The 26,577-nt window shown below is 46.9% G+C and overlaps 1 protein-coding gene across 5 annotated transcripts in view; it reads left to right on the forward strand.

Moving 5' to 3' along the window:
* The first annotated feature begins 2,408 nt into the window (after window positions 1-2,408).
* Window positions 2,409-26,577, forward strand: part of LUZP1 (leucine zipper protein 1) — a 39,011-nt gene continuing 14,842 nt past the window's right edge. For 4 of the 5 annotated variants that reach the window (XM_069036088.1, XM_069036092.1, XM_069036093.1 and 1 more), the window contains exon 1: window positions 2,409-2,504. The gene's annotated coding sequence lies outside the window, so the exon portion shown is untranslated. Of the gene's footprint in view, window positions 2,505-15,775; window positions 16,385-16,759; window positions 16,949-26,577 lie in introns of all 5 variants that reach the window. The other variant, XM_069036090.1, reaches the window with a different exon arrangement.

Genomic DNA, 26,577 nt, shown 5'->3' on the forward strand with positions numbered 1-26,577 from the left:
TCATTCCCTGGGTTTCCATTCACTTTCTTCCTCACACTGCAGACCACACTTGGCTGTGTTCAGTTGCCACCTTGGTGAAGGGCTTCTTTCTCCCCCTTTATCAGCTCAGCTCAGTTTGTTTCCCCTCACTTCCCTCCATCACTCATGCTGGGTGGGTCAGGACTTTACCTCATGCCATGTGCTTTCCCTCCAGCAGCAGTTCACTGTGCCAATGCTGCTGGCATCTGGTGGCACAGGAGGCTGAGGAGTGTCCCTCACAGTCCTTAGTGAGCATTTGCTCTTGTTTCCGCTACTGCATGATGAGGACTCACCAAAGCCTGAGGCATGGTTGCAATGCTTATCTCTTGGAAGGATGGGTGCTGAGTTTCTAAAACCCAAAGCAGGGTGCCAGCACCACTGGTAGAAAACTTTTTCCCCAGATGTCCCCATAATGGCTGCTAAATGGCTCATCTGGGTGCTAGGAAAGATCCTGCACAGCCTGCTGCAGCCAGCAGACCACAATGACCAGATGGTATGATTCACCAAATGGATTCATGTAGATGGTATGAAGGATACACCAAGGAGAGGGCCTGCTACGGGCATACACAGTTCCTCTTCTGTCCTCATCTCATCCTCTCCTGTTGCCCCCCAGAGCCCAAGTCCATCTCAGGGCCCAAACTTCCATCATTGTAATGACAGCGGTTAAACTATGAATACTTTCAGCTGTTTTCACTGTGGAAACCAATGTGGACAGCAGCAAGGGAGATTATGCCTGAGGAAGGATTCCAAACACTTTTCTAACATGTCTTCAGGTTCTTCTTTAGTCAGAGGAGGCACCATTGGGATCCCTGGCAGCCACTGACAGAACTTAACTTCTCCTGTTTGTTTCATGCCTTTTTGAAACACTTGGGTACCTTTGATGCCAATATCATGCTGCAGCAATGAGTTTCACCATAAACCATATAAAAAAGTATCCAAGCGCAGCCCCATTCCTCTCCCAACAGAGCAAATCCAAGAAGCACATGGAAGACACTAGGCTCTAATGTACACAACTACTGGCAAGCTTGGAGCACTTGCTGAAATAAAAAAACTACCTTTTTAAAATTCCATTTCACCTCCCAGTTATACCCAAACACACAATTGCTAGACGTGTATCAAGAGCTGGCTTTGTATTAGCAAATCTCCCTCATACCAGTTTGGAAATTAGAAGTAGCATCTCTAAAGTGGAGAACCAAAAACCACTGAATGCTGTTGCACTGCAGAGCAGCACATGGAGCATGTCTCTATTGCTTGCACTCTGGTGCACAGGTGGTGCCAGGAAAAGGCAAATGCTTTCCCCAGTGAGAACGACTACATAGCCCTTCTCAGTTTGCCTGCAAGCAAGGTATTGTTCATTCTGTATCTTCCTGTGAGCTTGGATTTTAGCTGCAACCTAGAGAACTCATTCAGAAGTGTTGACATTTCATTGAGAACAAGTGTATTTCAGGCTGTGCTATGGAAACGGGATTAAAGAGGGATATATAAACTCAGTATCACAGCAAGGAAAATACTTTATCAAAGTGTGACAAGCCAGACCACCTGCTGCTTGAAGCATTTTCCTTTCGCGTGGTCTGAAATAAAAGTGTTGTAGAGACAACTCTGGCTAAGAACTAGCCAAAGAGGACAATAGGTTCCGAGCCTGTCACGTTTCGCTGCCTGGCCGGGAGGCTGGAATTGCTCACTAGCCTCTGACCATGTCTGCTGGGGACTCAGCTGGGCAAGGGCAGCGCGATGATGTACAGAGCACCGTGTCACTTGCCCGGTCAGCAGTCCCGGGGCTCTGCTTACCGCTCAGGTACACCGGGAGCAACTTTTCCGGGTTAGAGTTGTGGGGGGTGTCTCTTGTCTCTGATCCCATCTCGGCATTCCCAGGCTTCAGATACCAGAGGTGGAACCAACCACACCTAGATTGACCACCAAGTCCCAAACTCTCCAAGAGATGGCACTAAAGGGGGGATGCGACGGGAGAGGAGGACAAAACCTCGCTCTTCCACCTGGCGCGGGCCTCTACCCTGTTTTTAAAGAGCCGGGACCGGCACTGCCCGCCCCGACACCAAAGCCCCGAGGCAATGGTAGCCCCGGGCCAGGGCTAGAGAAGGGGTGGTCCGACGGACTCTGGAGCACGAACCCACCGTCAAACCAGCCAGCGCCTGCGCTGCGGAGAGTTCACGACACCCAACGCCGCCCAGTTCCTCCCTGGGGCCCTTCGGAAAATTTCCCCGCCCTGCCCCAAGCGCCTTCCGACCCCCCCAAAATGGCGGCCGGTCCCTCCCCGCCCTCTCCAGGGCCGCGAAATTGCACCGCGGCCGGGCCGGGCCACCAGCCCCCGCCCCACTGCCGCTGACGTCAAGCACCGCCCGGCACCGCGTCCCTCCCCTCATTGTCAGCGCCCGCATCCGCCGCCCGAGTCCTGGAGCCCCTCGCGGGCTGCGGCTGCCCAAGCCCGGGCTGGGAGGGAGGGAAGCCTGGCCGCTCCTGCTGCCTAGGTAGGCAGAGGTGGGCGATGAAGGGGTGGAGGGTGGGGGTTGCCGCAGATCGGCGGGGCGGGGAGGAATTTGAGGCATCCGCTTTGTCTTTGACCACCGCCGCCTTCCCGTCCCTTCCCGTGCGGGCGAGCGGGTGCCTCAAGGCCGTGTTGCCCGCGGGTGGCGGCGGTGGCGGGGACCCCCTGTGGGCGACCTGGCCCTGAGGCGCCCGCCGGGGCCTCGGCTCCCGCTCGGAAATGGAGCCGCCGTCGGGCTCCTTCCGACGGGACCGGAACAGCCGCTTTCCTGAGCGGAGATCGGCCCCGTCGCCGCCCGGGAAGGGCACGGTCCCACCGGTCCTCGTTGTTACGAGCTGCCCTTAAGGACGGTCCTAAACCCATTGGCTGGGGCTTGGTGGAGTTGAGATTTTGGTGGTTTCCAGGCGCTTAAGGCATTTTCTGTGGATAACCATTTTTTTCCTTGCTGCAGCCACATACTCCCTTTCCTGTTGCTTATTTTTCCTGAATTCCCCCTTCTTTGCCAGCCCGCCCACGTTTATCATATAATCAATAACGTTCTTTTATATATGTGCTTTTCTGATGCTCTGACTTTGTTAATCGCTTTAGTCTTCTTTGCTCCCCTGTCGTGAGGGAATTTATTGATGGAACATTGTGAAACTTTTCTTTTCCTCTTTCGAAAATTTCTGAAACTTACCCCATTTGGCTTTGTCAGGTGTCCTATGTGAAGCCATTGGCACCATAGACCTTTGCTGGTTGTCCTTGGTGATTGCGCTTTCATTGCAAATCTGCATTTTCCCCCCTTCTAATGCTACATCTGAAGCCTTTAAACCAATTAAATACAAGTTAAAGTGACCATCCCAAATAGTCAGCACATTTGAGTTAGGTGCAGTGGGATTAGATTTTAATTGGTGCCTAAATTCTGTTAAAATGTTCCGCTGCTTTGTGCGTTGGGATCGTTGCTTATCAAGTCTCTCGCTGAGAGCCGCTGGGGTGGGTGAGCGCCACAGTGATGAGAGTGGGAAGGGGGATTTTCACAACCTGGAATAGTCTGTGGCATTCCGTGTTTAGGGGAAAAAATGCAGTAACTTACCACATACCTACAGCCTCTTGGCAGAAGTATGCATCTGCTGACCTGCAGGACGTTGAGGGGGGGCGTTGTTCCCCAGTGTTACAGTCTGTGCAAGTACAGAACCAACAGCTCTGTGCTCTGGTCAGTTTGTGCAGCCAGTAGCCAGCTGGCATATTTCAGCAGGGACAGCGTGCTCTGTGGCTGGTTTGTATCTGCGGCACTTGCAGAAGTGTAATTCCTCCATTGTATTGGCTCTGCAGCAGTAAGGACTGCACAAAACGGTTGTCACTGCCTGCCAGGCTGACACCCCCACCCTGGGGCTCCAGGAGGCCCGAGGGAATGATAGTGGTGCAGGGGCCTGGCGTGCAAGACCCCTCCTGGGCGTGGGGCCCCCTCGCCAGCATCACGCTTGGACGCCTGGGGCTGCTCAGGGCAGCCAGCCCTCTGTAACGCTGGAAGGAGGAGGAGGACATGGAGAACTGATTGCTGTGTTTCTTTTGGACATGTGTCTGAAAGTTCCTGTGGGAAGGAATGAATTGAGGCAAGGGAGTGTGGGAGAAAAGCAGAATTTAAGCGAAGTCAGGTCCCCATTAACTAACCCCTGTGTCTCCTGGTCTGAGTAGTTCTTCAGCCTCAACTTCCGCATAATACTATGAAATGGTAAAGTTTCTGCACTCCTGGACAGGGCATATCTGACCGATGTTGACTTCTAGGAAGTAGAAATAAGTTACAACAGCATGGACTTTTCACCAGCCTTCTGGCTTTCTCTGGCTGTTCTGAAAATTGCCCAACTGAGAATAAGTTACTGTTTTTCTTTATTTAATATGAGGCTAGGAATTGTAGGCAAAAATAACTCTTGTTAAAAAAGAGAACTCTCAAATGTGGCTATTACAAGAAATGATAATATTTAAAAACCCAGTATGCCTTGCAGTCTAGACCACGTTATTTTGTATGTTCAAATGGGTTGGTGATTATATCTTTGAGCATGACCATACCAGAGTATTGTTCCCAGGCACTCTGAGGTTGTGCACGTCCTCTGTGAAACCTTTCCTTCCCACTGTGGGCTGCAGCTGGTGAGGAACCAGAGGCCTCTTTCCTCATGGAAGTTTTTCAGGAAGTATTGCTGGCATTACTGAGCATTACAAATTACAAAAAAGGACAATTTTGATACAATTGTTACACTAAAATGATTCCCATGAGGGTGATGATTCGTAGCAGTAATATGTTTTGCACTAATTAGTGGACAGCAGATCATGGGGGTCCTTAAAATGTGTTGGAATGGAGAACCTTTGTTGTGATAGTTAAGGCATGGTTATTTACGTCTTCCCAAGTCAAAGGCCTGCTGTACACTTTTTGCCTTGGATAATTGTTGTATTCGCACATGTGAAGTAGAAAGCATGAATGTTTTCAAATACTTGGAGATAGCTGATGAGCAAGTGTTTGCTAGCACTTCCTGCATTCCCAAAGCTGGTGGTTGGCTGTGTCCTTCCATACTTTTATTCTCTCTGCTTTCAGTGGGCTGAATCTTTGGAGGGCTTTAGTCCTTTAAAGTGATCTCCTCTTCCCTCCATAGCCACCAAAGGTGTGATTAATCTCCCTGTCCAAGCTCAGCTGTTTGCCAGGGTAACAGGGGCTGGCAGCCTTCTCCTGGTGGCGACTGCAGCCACTCGCTGCACACATTGTGGACAGTCGCATCTCTCTGGATTTGAGGGTTTAGAGCTGGTGACAGAATTAGTTTGGTGGAAAACCCACAAACCATTTGCTCTTAACTGTCCAGATTTAGGAGCCTTCATAACCACCCTGACTGAGAAGGCATGCCAGGCATGCCATTCCTGTGAAGTCAGTGGGGTTTGGGTTGATTCAGCAGCCTGAAAACCAGTGCTTTTTGAAATGATCAAATATAAAGTGTGGCACTGGATGTCAGCCATCAGAATGTGGCAGTTTAGGCCTTAATGCTTTTGTGTCTCTGGTGGTGTCTTAGGTTTTGGCAGTGATGTTCCCTTGCTGAGGCCCTAATCTTTGCAGATAAGGGGTTGTAAGAATGCCTCAGCTCTGTGTTCTTTAACCCTCACCAGGGTGGAGTAAGATATGCAGGTGCAACACACAGCTTTACCTAAGTGCGACAGCAGCATGCACAGAAGCATGAATGGTATGCACAGGCAGTTTCTGTTTCCTTTTCTGTAAAAGAAAGCTGATTGTGGTGCTTTCTTGCAGAAGTTGTGCAGTGAATGTAACATTTGTATTCCTATTTGAATTTCTCATAGAAACACAGTCCAGAAAGGTGAATGCACCCTGTGAGTGATGGACTGGAAGGAGAGGGAATGTTTAGAAAAAAAATTAGTTTTAATGTTATACTTAGCACTCAGCCTACTCCGCAGCCTTGTGTGCAATGAGAAGCTCTTCCCATAGTCGAGCCCTTTAGGATCCATACCAGTAACCCCAGGAATAAAATGGATCGTTTCTTTGCTTAGGAACAAAGTTGCCAATACACAAGTATAAAGTATAAGAACACATAAGCTGGCAAGTTTGTTTCTTTGTGACAGTGGGCGGATGAGAGCAGCTGCATGCTCTTGTCACGTTGGAGGAGAGACAGGAATTTTCACATCCTCTCCAGTCACAGATCTGGGAAGCGCTACATCAGTGCAGGTGGGCACTGTGCCTGGAGGAGGTGGGTTTGCTTTTCCCCTTGTCCTTACTGCTTTCTCCTCCAAGTGCCTTTTCTAGCCCTACCCCAGCTGACAAAAACCCCATGCAGCCATGTTCAGGGAGTTGATCTGGGTGAAAATTAACCATTAGCATCTCCCCCACTCCCTTTAGCCCTGCCTGATTCCTAGCCTGGCTGGAGGGCTGCTTTACTCTGGCCAAGGGAGGGGAGCACGAGGCTAGAAGGAGGCAGGCGTGGTGCAGGGCCACCTGAAAATGACTATAAAACTTAAGTTTGAGGATCTGGTCCAAAGTCTGTGAGGTCACTTGTGCAGTGATAGCATCCTTTGAGCACACTTAGCATTGCTGCCTGTGTTGAGATCTCTGTCACCACCATGCACCACCATCACAATGAGTTTGGACATGCTACCTTTGCAAAATTCCTGCTTGCGCAAAATGCTGCCCAGGTTTGGGCAGAGGAATAGAGACATCGTGTTTAGAGGACTTCGGTGGAAAATTTCCTACATTTATTAAGTCCCAATCTTTTTGGCCCTGTTTGTCAGAGCTTCATTGGATTGAGCAAACCTCAAATGTCTTCTTTGCAAAGTAACTTTAGAGTCCTATGATCTGGACTCTCAGCAGCTTTATTGAACTCGGGCCAGCAAAGTACACTAGTCTCACATGTGTAAATACTTTGTGTGAGCTGGAAACTTCTGTATGGCTGCTCCTTGGCCTGCTGCAGCATAATAGCTGTCATCCTGCCCTGCCCTGTCTGTCAGGGGACCAGCTGTCCACAACCCAGCCATGTCCACTATCTTCCCTTGGTGGCAGGCGCAAGGCAGACTGGCCTGGTTCCATGGGCAAATCCCACTTCTGGCAGGTGGGCTTCTGGGTGCTCTAGGATGAAGTAGTGGGAGACATGCACTGTCAAGTGGGGATACTTTCTCATCACTCCTCCTTGCTGTCTGCCCTGGTTTGCGAGGAATGTGGTGGTTTTGCTGCTTCAAGTCACAAAGGGAAAGTATAGGATTTAATGATCTTTAATCAGTACTGGGTGGACAAGCCCCTGCATTGTAAACATTTATAATTCTGAATTTACTTAGCTAATTGGTTTTTAAGTCATTGTTTGACCTGCTGTACTGCCTAGGCCATAGTATCAAACCTTACTTAGTATTGAATTAACTCAGCCGGTTTTGAGGTTTGTGATTTCAACTTGCAAACTTGATGCCTGGAGGGGGGGGGAAGGGGGCATTGATCTAAATAAGATTTTTTTTGCCACAAAACCCCATGTTCCTTGCTTGGATTTGTGATTGTTTGGCTCAGAAGTAGTAGGTCAGATCTCATTCAGACCCCTTGTGAATAGTGTTGTGGCTATCCCTGAGTGTGCACTGCATGCCTCTGAGAAAGCAGAGCAGCAGGAGATGAGAACCAAGGCTTTCTTCGTCCTGGTAGGATTCGGCTTTGGTGGTTAATATTACAAAACCACTGGAGCTTGGGGCTCATGTGTCAGGCTGCAAAGTAGGAGAGGAAAGCATCTGTGGCTGTAGGCAGCTGATGTCAGAGGGCTACCTGACCTGTGTCATGGCACAGCAGTCCTGTGGGGCAGCTGAGGAAGGTGCCTTCTGGTGACACACATCACCTCTGCTCCAGGACAGCAGCTCTCCCACTCTGGGAGCCAGTGGGCAACATATAGCAGGTCATCCCATTGACTGGCTCCCATTTCCTCTGAGGGTGCAGGAGCAGGTGACAGCAAGTATCCTGCACTGGAAGTGCAAGTGCTAAGGTAGGTAAAGGTGCTGTGGGAGCAAAAGAGGGAGCATGTTGTTGTGTGACACAGTAGGGCCTGTTTTCCTACTTCTCATGTAAGTGTTGCAGTTTTCTAATTGACCTCTAAAAATGGTAGCTTCATCCTAAGCTGAAAATGTCTTTCTTCATGACTGATCATGATGCACATAAGCTCAAGCAACCCTTTAATTAGCTCAAGAATGTTTCTCTTTACCTTGAATGCTTACTTTTCACATTTTCCTCTGTTGCTGCATGCAATACAGTGCTTGCAGAAAGGTAACTCTGGACTGTGCAGCAAGGACTCCTGACAGCATGGCTCTGCTGCCTGGTGTCGTCAGCCCTGCCACCCGTACTGCATGCCGCACAGCTCTGTACAGATGGGAGTGACAACTTTTGCTGCAATGCTGCACCCTTGGTATGTGTTGCAGCAAAATCTGTCACTTTGTTTTCACATTGATTATCAAAATTGCTTCAATTTAAATTGCTTTTATATGCATTATCTGGGTCTTAAGGTTCAGCACTGGCTTGTGTCTTTCCCACTGGATTGGTTTGAAAATCACAGGATATGTTTCCAAAGCTGAAAGGAGACTGCAGAGGCTACAAGGTTGTGCTGATCATCTGATTCCACTGCAGCACTTTCAGCTGCTTGTGCCTTTGAGGTGCCTGTGCCTCACGTGGGAATGCAGTGAGTTACCTTAAAGGGAAAATCTGATGAAACTTCTTCAAGAACTTGTTGTTACATGTGATATCTTAGTGGAATTTACCGGAATAGAAAGGAGAGTCCTGACCTAGGATCTGGAACAGAGCTGCAAAAACATTAATTTCTCAGGTAGTGTGAATCATTTGGAAATATGTCTGGTTTTGCTGGAAAACAATAATTCCTGGATGAAAACAAATACCTGCTAGTACTGTTTTGTGGTGAGAATTTGAACTTGAAGCAATTGAGAATTCGTAATGAAGCCTCTCACTCTTTTGTCTGCATCCCATTCTGTATAGCTGCTCTTGCAAGATTGTTTTTAATGTTGTTGAATGTGACTAATGTCTTTGTATAAAGGTATCCTGTGTTGATGTTTCTGTGTGAGTTTTGGCTGTTAGTATATTGTAAACTGCCTGCATATGCTCTAAAACTCTCTGGATGTTACCTTTTTGCATTGGGCAGAGCATGGGAACAAGAAGCACAGTTTGGAATAGGTCTTTTCCTTTTTTCTGTAATCACTGTCAGAGGTGCTGTGAAAGGGAGAGCGAGTATCAGCAGTGCTTTGGGAAAGCTGTGAAATTGTGTGTTTGAAGGTGACTGCAGAACAATGGTGCAGTGGAGCATTACCAGCTGTGGAGGTGGGAACTCTTTTCCAGCAGTGATGGGAAGGTGGGGAGGCTCTCTGAGGTGTAGGCTCTGCAGAGCGTAGACCACAAATAGGCTGCTAGTAGCTGGTATGTAAGAGCTGGGCTGAGAGGCTGGCTTGAGGTGCAGGCAGAGCGAAACAGCAACTGCTGAGTGCAAGGAAACAGCTCTGCCCTGCTGACTGTCTTGATTGCCAGGTGGCACTCCTCGGGCCTGGGTCACCTGCCCCTCATTTCCCTCCTCGAGCAGCAGGAGTGGCAAGCCCCATTCTCTAGCTTGCTTTCTCTGGCTGTCTTACAACAGAAACATGATCCCAAATCCTTACACACAGATCAACTCCATTCACTTTCCTCTGCTCCCTACACTTTGAGCTGATTTGCAGAGCAGGGTGGGTTTTTTCTTTTTTCTCTTCTTTTTTTTTTTTTTTTTCCCTTCCTTTTTCCTTTTTTAGTAATCTCTGCCCTGTGTGCCTCTAGTGACTGCTGTGACTGCAGGAGCATGTGGCTGAGAGTTCAGCACAGTCCTTGCTTTGGAGTGCAGCTGTGTGTGAGCAGGTGGGGCACAAAGATCATCTCGCCTCTGCAAAAGCAAGTATGGCAGCAGCAAGCTGGACAGGCTTAGCAAAGCATTGGCAGCATGGCAGTGACTGCACGTGAGGCAGATCAAGAGAAGGTTGTTCTCTTCAGTACTGGTGAGATGGGGTCTGAAGCGTCGTGAGATTCAGGTGGATATTTCACTAGACCAGGTTGCCTAAAGCCCTATCCAGCTTGACCTTGGTCACTTCCAGGGACGGGGCATCCACAGCTTCTTTGGGCAACTTGTGCCAGTGACTCACCACCTTCATAGGGAAGAATTTCTTCCTAATATCTAGTCTTAACCTACTCTCTTTTAGTTTGAAACCATTGCCCACATCCCATCACTACAGTGCTTGGTAAAAAGTCTCTCTGTGTCTTTCTTATAAACCCTCCTTATATATTGAAATTATTTATATTTAAATATTGAAATATATTTATATATTGAAAGGCCACTGTAAGGTCTCCCCAGACTGAAGAACCCCAACTCTCTCAGCTCTTCTTCACAGAAGTATTACAGCCCTTGGACCTTTTTTTGTGGCCTCTTGTGAACCTGCTGTAGTCTTTCTGAGGACGCCAGGACTCCAGATGCAGTGCTCCAGGTGGGGTCTCATGAGAACAGAGCAGGAGAAACACTTCCCTTGACCTGCTGGCCATAATTTTTTTGGTGCAGCCAAGGACACTGTTGGCTTTCTAGGCTGCAAGCACACATTGCTGGGTCATGTCCAATCTTTTGTCCACCAGTACCCACAAGTCTATCTCTACAGGGCTGCTCTCAATCCATTTATCTGCCAGTCCGGACTGATGCTGGGAATTGCCCTATTCCAGGCGCAGAAAGTTGCAGCATGGTAAATTCTGACTGAACATAAAGGAAAATAATTTTCTTCTTGAGATTGTTCTGAGAGGAAACAGGGCCTGAGGGGTTGGGGGATTTCTGACGCTGGAGATTTTCACAACTTAATGCAGTCCTGAGCAACCTGCTCCAATTTTGGATCCTAACCCTGTTTGAAATCGGAGCTGCACTGGGGTTAACTTCATCCCCTTACTGCCAAGTAAGATGAGAGAGAAAATGTGAATTTCCTACTCTTTCACTCCTCTGTAGAAAGGAGGAGCATGGTGGGGGAAGCAGTGTGGTCCTGTCTCAGTACAGCCACGCCAGTCCTTCCTTCCTATGAAACATCCTTCCTTCCTTCTGTCCAGGGAGTACAAGGGGAAAAAGGACATGTAAATAACAATGCAAGTGAGCACAGTTAGACAGCCATTCCCTGGAAGAGTGCTGGAGGGGATCCTCTGATGCCATTTTTGCCTTACGCTCTATTTCTCACTCTCCACTTCTTAAACATGCTGCAAGAAAATCATATCTTGCCCTCTTGGCTCTGATCTTCATTTAGGATAGTATTCAGATAAATTAATGCTTGGCAGTAAGCCTGCAGGTTTCATTAGCATCTTGTGTAATGCTTGCAGGAATACATGTGTTCCAAGAGCAGTAGAATTTGTCTGTTGCCCATTAGTTGACAACCTTGGATAACCAGTGGACTTAAAAGCAAATGCAGGCTGCCCTTTAGAACTGCCTCTTTCTTGTTAATACAAGGTATTTCAAGATTGTTAGTTTTCTAGCAGCATGCAATGGAGGATTTGGAACAAAGCTTTCATGATTGTCGTGACTTGAGTGGCGTCTTTAACCCTTTCGTGCCCTATGGACAAGAGGCTGGTGGGAGATGGAAGAACTTTGAAGTTGGTGATGTTATTCAGCCTTTTCTGTGGAAGTATGGCTCAGGGCCTTCCTGATGGAAATCCTGTCCCACACCTTTTATTCCAAAGAGCTTTTTAGCTGCCTCCTGAAGGAGGCAGCTGGATGCTGAGGATGATCTCTCTGAGAAGTTACGGCTGTTCTGCTGTTTCAGTGCTCCCCCTAGTCAAAGGAGACACTTTTCCCCAAGCAAATGGGGAATTACTCTGGCCCATTTTTGGAAAGAAGGAGCAGAGGCCAGGTATCCCTCCACTATCTCTTTCTGCATCCCAACTGTGACTGCTGAATGTCCCAGCCAGTTACCAGATCTTGGACCTCTAGCTTATGGAGAATATCAGATGCCCTCGCAGCTCTTCTCAAAGCAGAGTCTGTAGCGCAGGGCATGCATCTGGTCTCTGCCTGCTAGGGCAATGAGGTGCCCTCACCTTTATGTTGTGCTTGCCCTCGTCCTGGCACAATGCTGTATGTCTGCGTGTGAAATGCCTGTTGTCATTTTGAGAGGCTCAGCCTGCAAGTGAACGTATTCCAGCCATAAATTCATCAAGGCTTCCAAGTGGGCAGTTTTCAGTGGCACAGCTGCCCAGTGTCATAACACCATCTTGGCAACTTGTCTTGGAGTCTCCCCATTGTCCATGGCGTGTTAATTTTGAGGTTAAAGTCCCCACAGCTACAAGCATGCTCTCACAAAGGCAGCATGTTCCTTAAAAGATCCAGACTGTGATCTGTTGTAAATGTTATTTTATTTACTTTTTTGTTACCTGAGGGTATTTTCAGCAATAAACTGAACACAAAGACTACTGTTAGGATCTTCCAATCCACCCAGCTGTCCTCATTGAGCAAATCACATTTAAGAGTGATTTATAAGTCATTTATAAGTTCCTGAATACCTCCTTTCATTTGCCTTCTCACTTCCCAGCGAACAAAAAAGCTGCAGGTTGGGAGCTCAGAGGGAAGGAAAAAAGCCAGTTGTTATAAGGGAGTCCAAGATCACAATTAGTATTTTTGGTACAGCCAGTGGACAGAGTTACCAACTGTTTGTATTGGGCCACCTTGAAGGATCTAGAGATTACTGATGGTATGTTGGTTAGCCAGCCAGCTTTCATTTACCTGGGCAAGTGGTTGTGAGATGCTGTACTCGTGGTCTGCCTAGTTCACGTGATTTTGGGGAGAAATCACCCAGGCTTTGGCTGCACTGCCTATGAGTCAGTGCCTGTGGTGCGTGGGTACCATGCTAATGGAAGGGCGTCCCACTGAAGCATCATGCCTCGTCTTGCCTGCCTGCTGTCCTGGATGCTTGCTCAGCTCAGCTGTTGCTCCCACAGGGCAACCAAGCGGCTCTGGAAGAGACCCTTAGCTGGTGGTGGCACCTTGGTTTGGTAACAGCACCCAGTGTCTTGCTTCAGGGTGTGTAGATTTCATGAATTGCAGCCGAAAGGTTTGCCTCAAGCTGGAAGCGATGCTGCTGGTATAACCCAAGCTGCCAGCTTTTATGCCAGAGGCATTTGAAATGGCTGACAGATTCCTCCTGGGCTTTTCATGACAGCGATGTTAACCCTGCTGTTCTGCAGGCAGCTGAGCTGAGGTATGCTGCTAGTCTCTCCCACATGTCTAACAAATGCTTGTTGCAAAAGCTGCCCAGTGGCACAGCTGCAGTGAGCTCCAGCACGTGCTTGAGCTGCTGCAGTGCTGCCCTGCCAGCGTGCCTGCATGCCAGACACTGCAGCTCCCCTAACACACGGCCCTGCCACCGGGAGTTTACAGTTCAAGTCTAAACCCTGGTTTGCTCCAAGAGCAGCAGCAGTGGCACCTGTAACCTGAATCAGATTCCCTGGCTTCCTCAGGGGCCCTTCCACAAGTCTAATTGCAGACTTTGTTCAGCCCTGTGCATTTAGGCTGCAAGCACAGGGTAGGCCAGACTGCACAGCATGCCTGCAGAAGTACTTCCATCCATCTGTCCCAGGGTAGGGTCCTGAAAAAGTGCCAGCAATTTAATCTTCTGCATCTTCACTAAGCAGGGCAAGTGGTGGATTTGCATGGGGGAAGCCGTGGCAGGTGTTAGCCAGGCAAGGGCAATCTTCTCACAGATGAACCAAGGGGAACAACAAGCTTGCCCTGAAGAGGGATCCCCTCAGCAAGAGCAACTCTACAGAGACTTGGGGTAAAACTTCTACTGATTTGGGAGATTTGTGATGATCATGTTTCTTTCTAGTGGTAGGGCTGTTCTGTTCAATGGGTGGATAGCAATGCTAATGATTTATAAAGTGGACCTACAAGACAGAAGTTAAAACTATGCTTGAATATTGAATTTGTTATCAAGAGTAATTAGTCCTAGATTTCTGCTTAGAATTTTTGAGTTAAAGGGCTGTTAGTAAAGATTAATGGAAAATTAAAATTTAGACACTTATGAAATATGAATAATGATTTTTATTTCAAGTCACATTTTATTTCCTTGTGCTACCATGCCATCGGTCTGAGGGTCTGTGCAGTTACCTGCTGGACCTGCTCAGAACAAAATCCTGTGTGCACGGAGCAGAAGGAAGTGCAGGGCAAGGTGTGCAGAGAGGACAGGGCACCTTTCCTGAAATGGAGCTAAAGTTGACTGTCTAAGCTGTTCCCAAAAGATGTTCCCTAAGGAGTGGGGACAATCCTAATCCATAGATCACTGTCATCAGTGCTGTTTTATGTTTGTACAGTTCTTTGCATGGCTTGGCCTGGATCTTCCCAGACATCTTCTGGGGATGGCTCAGAAGTTAGCAAGGTGTGTCATGTTTGGAGGCAAATCAGGTTTAAAAGGGCAGGGGTTGTTCCATGCCAGATGGCCTTGGCACAGAGCACAGACCTAAACCAGGCTCATGTACTGATACACGTGTACTCTAATGTTCTTTTTGGTCACTGATGACAGTGCAATCTCCAAGGGACCATTCATCCACCTGACCTTAACAAACTGGGATCAGGTGATCTGACAGTGCTACCCTCTTACATTTTTGTCTGTGGGGGATGCCTGAACATTTTTATATTGAATACACAGCTCTAGCAGACTACATTTTGGGTACACAGGTACTATCCAAGGAGATGGACTTCAAGCAGAGAGCTAAGCTAGGTTCTTTCCTCAAACTGTACAAAGGTAGGTCTGGGTAGGGTCTTGAGGTCAGGCAGCTGGATTTCCCAGCATAGGAGAGCTGGGAGAGATGCCAAGGGGCTGCCCTGCTCACCTTTTCAGCGTCCATTTGGGCACCTGTGATGGTGTGGCACAGCAGCTCTGCTGAGCACTTGGTGCTGAGTTTGTGCTCCATGCTGCAGGTGGCTGAGCCCTGCCTACACGTGGGCTGTGAGTGGGACTTGGAGTGAGCCAGCACAGGCAGCTTGTGAGGAGAGCTGTGCCTCTGAGTACCTGTGACACTGTAGTTGCATCTTCAGCACAGCACAGAGCTGCCTGCTGATGATGACTGATTCTTGGGTAGCATGTCGATGGCCCAATGATCCCTTTGTGTGGTCATATACTTCAGAGTGCAAACCTATAGCCAAGACCTGAAGACACTATCATGGCAGCAAGATCATCAGAAAAACAGAAATTACTTTACCTGCTATGTACAGCTCTTAATGTGTCCACAGCATAACTTGCTGCCTTCACACAGGATAGTCTTGTACATAGGTAAGAGAAAACTCTTACCTCTGCTTTCTGCTGTCAGTCCTCTTGTTCTCTGTCAAAATCCTTAATAAAGTCTTCCTTATGTCTGCTGCTTCTTCAGCTATTGAGTGTGACTCCATTTAACAACGGTTAGTTACCAGCAGCCATGAATTTGAATGTTGCAGTTCTTTCTCCATTTTCACAAACTTAAGTTCTTCATACTTCAGACTCTACCTTTGGCTTTAGAGATGACAACCTCCTTAACCTGGGATCAGTCTCCTTTATCAGAGTTTAAGCTAGTTAGGATTATATGTTGCTCTTGATGATGAGCAGTCTTGTTCATTAAGGCTGGCACAAAACTCCCTGCTTAAAAAAAAGTTGAAAATTGGATTGTTAAATAATCTGTTGACAGCTCTGTCTTGGGTTGTGACAGGAGGTCAGAATATTCCCGCTGTGAAATTGTGTGTTGCTGCCTCCTTGCAGGGCCTCCACCTTCAGGCAAGTGTTGAGCCAAAGCACTTCTGAAACAGCAGATGCTGAACAACATGGAAGCAAGTATGAGCCACCTGTGTCCAGCCCACAGCACATATTCAAACAGCCTAGCTGTGCACAGTCTTCTTGGGATTTAAAACACCGAGGACAGGAGTAGGTCACCTCAGTCACCTTGTGTATTAGCTTTGGGATCGGAGGATTTAGCAGCAGACCTGGATGTTGGGTGTGCTTTGGCTTCATCTTGTAGCTCTGCTGCCTCCGGGAGTGTGCTGAGGGCTGATGTGGATGAGATGGACCCATTCTTTACTCACTGTTGTGCAATGTGGTATCCAAGGTTTTTACGTCTGGTTGAAGTCATAAAGCAAAGCACAGCTGCTGCTACCCCTGGCCTGTTATCCATGAGGAGCCACTGTATGTGGTGTCCATGGCTGCCATAATTCTGGTTTCACCTAACTGCTACAAATCTAGCTGGGTTTGAATTTCCTACACAAGGCCATTTTGTTTGTCCTGGATCAGACCACAAGTGTATCTAGCCCAGTGTTTTTCCAGTGGCCAAGAACAAGGCCCTAAGGAAGAGAGCAGAAACAGGGAAAAACTGCGGTAAGTCGTTTCTCTGTGCTGTCTCAGTCTCCATCCTGGTGTGGCACAGGGACTTACAGAGTTGGATGTGGTTTCTGTACATTTACTGACCCTCCAAAAATGTCTGTTACTTTATATATTTGCCCCAAACCCATGGAAACTTCTAGTGTCCACAGTGTCCTGTGGCAGAGTCCAACAGCTTATCTGCATGCCGTTACAAGCAGCATCTCTCCATGTTTGTTGTGACTGCACAGAGGGAACAATTGATCATATCCCTTTTCTCCAAACTAATAATAATTTTATAGTTCATATTCTTCCTGAGTAATTTAATTTTTCATGTTTGTAAGGGTATTTCTTGTCATACTTAAGATCATCTTTGTTGCTTATCTGTTCTAGCTGGCAGCAGAGGCTGAGATGGGACTGGAATTGCAAACAGCCTTGGAGATGCTGGCATGCCATGGGTTGATACACTGGCAAATTAATATTCTCTTCTTGTGTTGCACTTATTTACTAGTAACTCATAGTATTAGACCTGGTTTTTGACCACTGTGGAACAATGAGCTGATAGTTTCCTGAATGGTTGAGGTAAGCTGAAAGCTTGTTATTTTACTTGTAAAAGTAAAAACATGGTTTTTTTCCATGTCTGTAATTTAATGCTGATCTGATACTGAATGTCATCTGTCATTTCCCTGGTGAGACTTAGAAGGTCCTTCCATAGATTTTCAGAGCCTTTGCCTCTATAACTCAGCTAAGAGTGTCCTCAGCTGCTTTCACTAATGTGGTAGATTACCGTGTAGATGTAGGGAGGCAGTGAGGGCAGTTCCCGCATTGCCAGAGTCATGTGTGGGCACTAGCTCTTTCACGAAGCTGTGAGTTCAAAGCTGAAGTGCAAATTCAAAAAGTGTTCTTCTAAAATGCTTATGTAGGTGGGAGCTAATAAGAGCTCTGACATTGTTTTCCATAAGAAAGGCACCTGGCAGCTGTGGACAATCAGACGACTCACTGATGGAGAAAATGGTGCCTTCTTCTGCCTCTGCCTTCTGTGTTCCTGTGCTGCTCACTTTCACTCTTGTTCATACCTTGTACTACTTTGTGCTGGGACAAACATTTTTCTGTCCACTTTTCTTACCTTAATAAGGTTAGTTTTAACCTAGATAAATCCTGCATGAGTGCTTGGGATAGGGGTGTGTGAGTGTGCATAGCAAGAGAGAATATGCAGCTGGGAATAGCATCTAGCTCAGCCAGCACATACTGCTCCAGAGCTGCAGTGTCAGGACAGTTTGGGACATCCTTGAACAAGTGGCAACAGACTCTGTTTAAATGACTGAAGCAGAGCAAAGCATGGGATTCCAGCTTGCAACACAAGCAAGGAAACTTGGGTTTTCATCAGAGCAGGCACCTCAGGAAAGAGAGCTTATAAACCTTGTGACAAATGGGCAGCAGAAGAAAGAGGACCTGTGAGAATCTTTGAACAAATACTGTCAAAAGGTAGAGTGCCAGTGATTGGGGCATGGACCCAGACCGGCAGGGAATCCGAATCGTTTATTCAAAGGAATGAGCTGGTTTTATACACTTTTCTAAGGCGCAGTATTTCCTAACAGGGTAATCCTCACTATGTGACCTATCCCGTGTTGCCACATCAGCAACACACTTCCTTCAATGGGATGATCACTCGCTGTTCACCCCTCTGTCAGCTCCTGGCAGGCTCCTCTCCATAGGGGTCTGCCGTGTGAGACCTCCTCCCCCCAGGGTCCGGTGGAGACAAGCTTCTCTGTGCTGTCATGTGCTCTTCTGTGCTGCCATGTGCCTCTGCAGGCAGGTTTTACAGCTTGTAACTCAACTTTATTCCATCTCTTCCCATGGTAGACTAGCTCAAAAAACCTAAACAGTGCCAGCTTCCAGCTTCTTTCTAGAGTATTATCATATGGTCTCAGGGCTAGAGAGCCACTGCTCTGGCAACAGATTTATTTTGGTGGGATGTCTAAAACATGTTGAAAATAGACCATAGAAAAGAACTGTGCAGCACTGCACCAGTCAGGGCTGCTGGGGAAGCCCAGTAGTGGTGGGTTGGGGTTCAGTGTGATGCCCTGTAGCCTTTTTAGGATGAATCAAATACGCTGCTTTCGGAGTTGCTCCCTGACAGAAACAGACAGCCTGGGCCCCTGCACTTCAGGGTGATTAGCAAAGCTGCTTTCTTCTGAAATGCAGTTAAACTGTGAGAACAGCAGCCTTGCTGGGCCAAGAGGAAATACAACTGGGGCATGGAGTACACGCTCTCACATTGGACACTGTAGCTAGGGCTGCATGGGTAGGGATGAAAGGTGCATCCCATTGTTTGCACTGTTGAATAGCACAATGGGAGGTGTTAGGTGGTTGTTTTCTGCTTAAGATCCCCACGTGGGTTTGCCTTGCAGCCACATTGCTGCCTTGGCCTTAAGACACTGGTGCAGGTGTTTTGGGGCCTGTAGGCTTCCTTTTCCCAAAGCTCTGCTCTGTCTCAGCTTTTGAGATCTGCTGGAAGTTCTCTGAATTGCGTTTCTCTGCCCAGGCTAGGCAGGCACCCACACACAGGCTGGTTGCTGGCCTGTCCTTTCATTTCTGTCCAAGGCAGAAAATGGATGGATTGGGAGCTGCAGCAGTCCAGGACAGGCAGTAGCTATGGCAACTCCCCAAGCTGTTCCTGTGATAGCTGTAAGAGAGCTGAAAAGCTTTCCTTTTAGCACTTACAAACTTCACTGAATTAATTCTTCCAGGCAGAAAGTCACAAGAGTAGCCAGTTGTCTGTGCTACAGAGTTCATGAGCTCATTTTTTTGGGAAGACCTTTGGGGCAATCCCAGTTTTCTGCAGGGTTTGTAGGGGTCTGCATGGAAACCTCTGAGTGGCTGAGCCAGTCTTTTAGCCAGAAAAACTCACAGCAATCAAAGGAGCATTCGTGCAAAGCTGATTTGGATGTCCTACTCTGTTAGGAGAGTGGAATGTGCCCTGTATCAGACAGGATGCAGAGAAACACACAATACTCTGTGATTTTCATGCCAACAGGGATGTGCTTGTAGCCATGTAGCTCTTGGGTATAGCATTAGGAAGAATGTGAAAGTTGGAGCTGCCTATGCCTAATGAGCAAAATGATTCAGAGATGGTTATGAGTACTTGAAATTAATAAGATTAAGTGTATTGTACCAGGCAGGCCTTTCCCAGCTCTGTAGATGTTGTTGGATGAAAAACTGTGTGGGTTTATGCTTTTGGGTGTGTAGCCAATTTGCAGTGTGGTACTTGTCAGATATGCAGTGTTAGTCTTGGTTCACCTGGACAAGTGCTTGTGACAGGACAATGAAAGGACCCAAGAAGATAATAAGAGCTCTGCTGGATGAGACCAATGGCTGGAAATGGACTCCTAGAAAGGAGGAGAGGGGTAGGGAAGTGTGCAACCATGCTGATCAAAGGATTCTCCCAACGTCCAAGTTTTGTCTCAAGTGGCCTTGCTGAACTAGGAGTGGGTTCCTGTCCCTGTGTGAATGACCTTGAGGGATTTTTCTTACACAAATGTATCTAATTGCTGCTTTATGAACCCATGAGGACTTCTAGCTTTCATAACATTGTGCAGCAAGGAGTTCCCTAGTGTACCACTACATACAAGCAGAAATAGGGCACTGAACAGAGTGAGCCCAACCAGAGACAAGCAGAAGATAACAGGATGGGACAAGGGGGTGAAAACACTGTCAGGAACTCAGATTGATGTTACTGGCCCAGCCTTCAGCACAAGCATGACAGAAGAGGGTGGAGGGAATAGTGTTACCTTGAAAGGTAAGATTTATGGTGGCCAGATGAAGAAGGTAGAAGACCAAGTTCAGGAGTCAAGCTTATTAAAGTGATAGTGTGGAAGATAAGTATGAGAAGAGCTTTTACTATATGCTAAGTATCTGGGAATAATGGCAGTTTGAGAAGCATAGAAGATGCAGTGATGCAGGAGAGAAGAAAAGGAACAGAGGAGAAGGCAGTGTAGGTCTGACTGAGGTGCCTGTCTCCTCAGCATCCTAGCTGTACCAATAGCCCAAACCAGATGCTGGAGAGGAACATGAAAATAATGAATATGAGTTTCCCTATTGTCTGCTTCCAGGGACTTCCTGAGTCATAGAACTTTGGGTTCTTTGCATTCAGTAATCTTTGAAATATTATTTCACTCATTTTTCTAACAATTTTCTGGATCTTGCTTGCTCTGAATCTTCCCTGTATCTTTTCAATTAATCTGGGGCTTTCAGCTAGCCCGTGGGTGGCTCAGCTATCTTCATGATAGCACATATTATGGGGCTGAAGTGATGGTGACAGCCATGGCCCCTGAAGCCTTTTCAGTGCTGAGCTTGATGGAGATGGGAGGGAGGAATGGAGAGTGAAGGATGTTGGAGACCTCTGTGTCCAGTAATTGTTACAAAAGCACCACTGAGCTGGGGCTGCTTTTCCCATGCCTTCTGCAGGATGCTGCCAAGTTTGTGAATCGCTGAAGAGATGCTTGCATAGTGTTTGTGAAATCAAATGTGACAGTAAAATCTGTTTCTGAGGACAGTACAAGTGGCAGCATGGGAAGAAATAAAAACATCTTTCTCAGCTTTGATTCCAGTGTAGGATGGCACATAGGAGTAGCATGCTCAGGGGCTTTGAAAGTATCAATCAATTTCTGATCAAGAGCTCCAGAGCATGGGTAACATCTTCCTTGCCATGGGACTCCCAGGGCAAGGATGCCACTAGCAGCCCTCCCCTTGGCACTTGTGCAGGTTAACTAGGTTAACGTTCTGTATTGCTGAAAGGAAGATGCTGCACTTAAGTCAGCAAATGTGCAGACCTGGTCTCAGTGAGCCCTTCCAGTGTGAGTCAAGCAGTGATTTCAAAAGGGGACCCAGAAGAGAGTGGCTTTGTAGAGGAAAGCAAAATCTCTGCTGTGCTGTGCACAGTAAAGCACAACTGCTCAAACCGCAGTGCTACTCAAAGCACCTGCTGTGAGCAACCGTGGGTGGCTTTATGTTCTGCTGCTTTTGCATTGTCCCTGCCAGCTCCATGTATAAAACTCGTTTCATATTGCAAGGAGAAGAGCAGTGCTGTGGAGTTCACTGTGTGATTGGAGTGTTGAAGTAGGGTCAGTGTGCTCAGTGATGCGCCAGATCCTCTCCTGCATCTGCAGAGCCTGCTGCAGTGTCTCACATTGCTGTGGATGCTATTTGGTGTCATAATTTGAGTTTCCTTGAAAGTTGTGGTCGCTGTGGTTATTTTTGGCTGCTGTCTCATTATTTCACATGTCTCTGTCTCATACTGTATTAGTCAATAGTCAATCCACTTCCAGATTGCTGAGCATTTTTCTGACTTTTAGAATTTCCTCTCCCACTAGATGCAGGCATTTCTGGGACAGTTCACCCTTCAAAATACGTGCATCCCCAAAAATCACTTGGCATTCTGCCTTTGCATTCAGTGGGGCCAGGGAGCCCAATCCCATGTAAGCAAATACATCATCTGCCTCTTCAGCTGTCCCAGGAGGTTGTTAGATGCCTGCAGGTGGCATGCAGGGTTGATGTCACATAGGGGACTTTGGCTCTTGCTTAGTCTATCTTGTTTTATATCCTTTTTCTTTTCTTGAGTGTTATTCTCCTGTTCTTGTGACTATGTGTCATTGTGTCAAGTTAAGAACCAGGTGCTGGAAAGAGCTTGCAAAAGGCAAAATCATATTAAGAAAAACTTTCCTTCCTTCCCTCTTTAACTGACTGAAGGCTCTGGCCACAGTATTGCCATTTGCTGCAATTTGTGACACCCGTGTCCTTTTTCTATATAGATGGCAGAGAAATTTTACTTTACAAATGAAGAATGACATGCTGGACTCCTCCCAGACCATTTCACTCTGGCACAGGGAAGAAAAGTCCCACTGATGCTCTCACCACAATGAGCTGTGATACAAGCATGATTCATCAGCAGCGTTACTGTATGTGAGCATGACATGTTCACACACTTTTGCATATGTATGCAGTACCAGAAACCTTTTAATTAAAACTGCAGGTGTATGTGCACATGGGGCAGAATCCAACCAATACACCTAACCTATACTTCAGGTGGAAAAGTATGCGTTAGAACAGAAGCATAGTTTCATCAGCTTCTTCTTGACCTACTTGGCCATTGGGGACTGCTCAGAGGAATTTCCTTGCTACCGCAGGTTTTGCTGATGTACATCCACAGAGCTGTCCTCATGGCTGAAGTGACTGTCAGCCACCTAATGCAATTTGAATACATAGTCTAGAGACCTGCATTGCCTAAGGCTCCCTTTCCCCGGATGCATCCAAACACTCCTAGCATTGTGTTCAGTGCAAAATACAGTTCCCATGGATATTCTGAGTAATAATTTAGCAGAAAATAGAACAGAGGGGATCTAAGTTCACCCCAGCATTTGGGGAAGTGGAGGGAGTAGTACCAGATATATGCTCCATCCATAAGAGCATGGAAAATAGCCCTGCTCCAGTCCTCATCTGAAACTGGACCACCTGTCAGCTAAGGAATGCAAACCTCAGCCTGTGTGGTTTCACAATGCAGAGGATCCCAAGGACTTGAACTCCAGTGAGGCAAATTGCTTTTCTATTCTCTGATTATAGGTGTGCTTGAATCTATTGATTTTCTATTGCCTGTAATGAGTGCTACTCTCCAGAGTCTAAGTGAATCCCTGGTGACGTCTAGAGCAAACAAATAAATTAGTAAAAAGAGGCTGCAGACTAAGCCATTAATAATTCTCATTCGTCTTTAGGATTGAGTAAAGCCAAATGTATCATATATGCTGTGATGATGGGTGCTGTGGCAGACCACCAGTGCCATCACTGGGAGCTCAGGCTTACCCAACCGCAGTGAGGGATGTTGCATTATCAGTATAAAAGTGCAAGCAAAAAGATTAAAAAACCCAAAGATTAAATGCAAAATGTGCTTGTGAGAGGTATCAGTGTCTCCTAGTACTCAACAGACGTTTAGGGGCAGCTGGCTGCATTTTTATGTTGACATAACAGAGAGCACAGTAGGAGTCAGTTCCAACAGTTATTTTCCCTCATGAGTGTTTTGGGGACATCCTGAAACCAAGAGCTGTGGGTGCTTGTGGGACTCATCCCAACGACCAAATCAGAGCAAGGAAGATGATGTGTAGGGCAGGATGCTTCTGTGCATCTGGAGAGGCCTAAGGAACTCTGGCAGAGATGATGTGAGTAGGTCTCAGGTAGTAGTCATTTAATCACTCTTCCTGAAATAGATGATTCTTATCTCCCAATTCATAAAGTGTTTAGCTAACACTGTTTCTAGCTGGAGGTTTTTTCCCTCTGTTCACAGCTGTGAACTTGACTGTGTGTATTTTGTGCAGGCAAGATCAAGTAGTTCCAGGGGAAGTTACATCCAATGGCACTGCTAAAGAAACATTTTCATAAAATTGTAGATAATGAGCAAAAGTGGGTGTGCAGAAAAAATTAAATTAAGAACACAAAGGGTAATTGAGAGTTCAGACTCTAGTAAATGTCTTGAACACTGAATTCTCACAGCTGTTTAACAGGATGCTGTAGCCAAAACCATGCAAAGTCAGAAGAGCCCTCAAAGGCAGTCTGTCTTAAACAGTGGGAGCAGGCAATTGATAATGCTAAATATAAATGTAGTTACGAGATACACACACTTGTTGAGGAAGATCAGAAAACCCAATGACAAATCTGTGGGGAAAAGTAGAATCAGAATGAGTCATTTAAATAGTGAATCCTGGTAAATTCACTGTAGTGTTTGGTACTACACTACTGCTTTGAATTGGTTAAAATGTGTGAAATTGTGGTTTGATTCCATGTGCTCTAATAAAGAACCTTTTAGATCAGACAAAATCTTTTTTCCCTGTAGGTAGTTACTGGCCACATATTTTGCCTTGGTATTTTATTTGAGTAACAGGTAGTTGGAGACTCCTCTGGCTTCCTACATATCTCATTTGAAGGACATTCTTTCAAGAACTCAAATCCAAAGGGATGCTATTGTGCCTCTTGGCTTAATGCAGGATTGCCCTTGTTGTTGAGGTGAAATCAGGTCTTAAAGTTTTAAAGAGTAAAGAAGCACACCTGACTGCTTTTCTGAGCTTTTCCAAAACTTGCTTTCAGTTCATGTTCTTGATGCATGGCCCCTGGAGAAAGAGTGGCATTGTCCCTGAGGGAGACAACTGCCATCCAGATACCTGTGCCTGAGCCCATGCCTGGGCTCCCTTTGTTGCCAGTGGGGGAGAAGTTCTCTTCCTGTGGAAAGTCCTGTTTCCCTGGCAAGGTCAGGTGAAGACAGCTGAGCATATTTTTCTCTTTGAACCTAGAAGACTCTAGAGCATTTTGTAGGTATCTCTGTATTAAGCAAAGTGAGATGCATCAGTCTTGGGTATATAAATATACAGTCCAGTACCACATACAAAATAATGTTCTCCTTACTGTTGTACTTAGTATTTCCTCTGGTACAGCTAAGAGGAGCTGCCCTTGAGCTGTAGGATCAGCTGCTGCTGCATCAGCTGCTGCTATGACCATCGAGCCTTTTCAGTGTGTTCAGGAATACAGCCTGCCAGAGTCCTTCATCGGACTTTATTGGTGACTCAGATGGCTCTGTTAAACTGAGCTCTCCCTATTACATTTGCCACTGCCACAGTTTACTTGTTATTTATGAAAATTATCATCCTTTTTTCTTCCTGTGGTTTTTTTTGTTTTGGTTTGGTTTGTTGGTTGGTTGGTGTTGAGTGGGTTTATTTTATTGTTGTTTGTGGGGTTTTAAGTGTGGTTTTTTGGTGGGTTTGGGGTTTTTGTTTGGTTTTTTTGTTTTGTTTTGGATTTTTTGTTGGCTTGGGTTTTTGATTTTTTTTTTTTTTTCAAAAATTGTAGGGTAGACATAGGCTGAGAACTGCTCACTTTTCTAAAAGAGAAAGAGAGAAGAATATGAAGTCCATACATCTATATCAGATTGTTCAGTACATTTACAAGCTTTATCAGATTTATTTAACAACTCCTGTTTAAATATCCACCAACAATATTAATTAGTGTTAGTAATTGTCCCAGTGTTTGAATCCTGTGCTATTCCTTCTGATACTTTGATATCATTGACAGACTGGAGAAGAAGAGTCATGAGCAGCCAGAGTAGTTTAGGTTGGAAGTCCCCTTGAGTTCTCTGGTCCAAGCCCTAACTCAAATCATGACCTCAAAGCAGTCACTACCTAAGATAATATTTTGTGTTGGCCAATTCCCCTCAATCTTATGAATGTGCACTTTATTTGTAATACTAATTTGATCTGGTTTTGTCTCTAAGCACTAGGGTTACTTCTGGCTATGCCAGGAAATTAAAAGGCCTTCAGCTAGGAGGCTTGTTGTAGATTCTTTCTCATATTGTTTGTAGAAGATGTTGCTTTACATCTCCTTCTCCTTATTAAACTAGTTAGATTGAGCCTCTTTCCTCTCTGGCAGTAAATCATGTCAGTGAGGGAGGTGCTGGGAAGTTCCAGAGCCATCTCTGGTACAGCTTTCAATACCTCCATGGACAGAGGTCCCACAGCCTGTCTGGACTGTGTGGCAGTGTTAGACCAATGCCACATCCAACACCACACACCAGCCCTGTGCGGGTCTGCCTCCATCATGCTCTGGCTGTTGGGGAGGAGGTTGCTCTCACTTCCCAGCCAGTAGCTGGTGCTGAGTTAACCATGAACTCCCAGGTCAGATGCCTGGTAGGGACAGTGCTTTGTTTTCAGAGCACTGTGAAGCTGTTTGCTCTGGCCTTTCCTGTGCTGGTCAAGTGACATTTCTCATGGGGTTCTGCTGGGGTCTGAGCAGCCTTTCCTGCCTGTAGGCAGCTGCAGTGGCCTTGACTGTGTGGACAGCATGAGGGAAGGTGGTCCAGGAGCCATGGTGGTAAGGGAGGGGACAGGCATGTGGCCAAGGCTGGGTGTACTGCTGTGCACAGGATGCCAAGGTTCCTCTCCAGGTACTGTTTGCGGTGCTCCTTTCAGGGGCTGGAACAGCCTGAGACCAATCACACAGGATGGTGGTTCCCCCACAGTGCAGGAGGTCCTTCAGGAGACGGGTCACAGGGTGCCCAGTGTGCACCAGGAAGGCCCCTGTGGCATGTGTGGCAGGTGCCTGTCCGCAGCCCAGGCCCCCCTGCCCCCTGCCTGCCTGGAAATGGGTCACCTCCAGCCCTCCTACCTCCCTTACTGGCC

Source organism: Aphelocoma coerulescens, chromosome 23 (genome assembly GCF_041296385.1).
Source record: "Aphelocoma coerulescens isolate FSJ_1873_10779 chromosome 23, UR_Acoe_1.0, whole genome shotgun sequence".
NCBI lineage: Eukaryota > Metazoa > Chordata > Aves > Passeriformes > Corvidae > Aphelocoma > Aphelocoma coerulescens.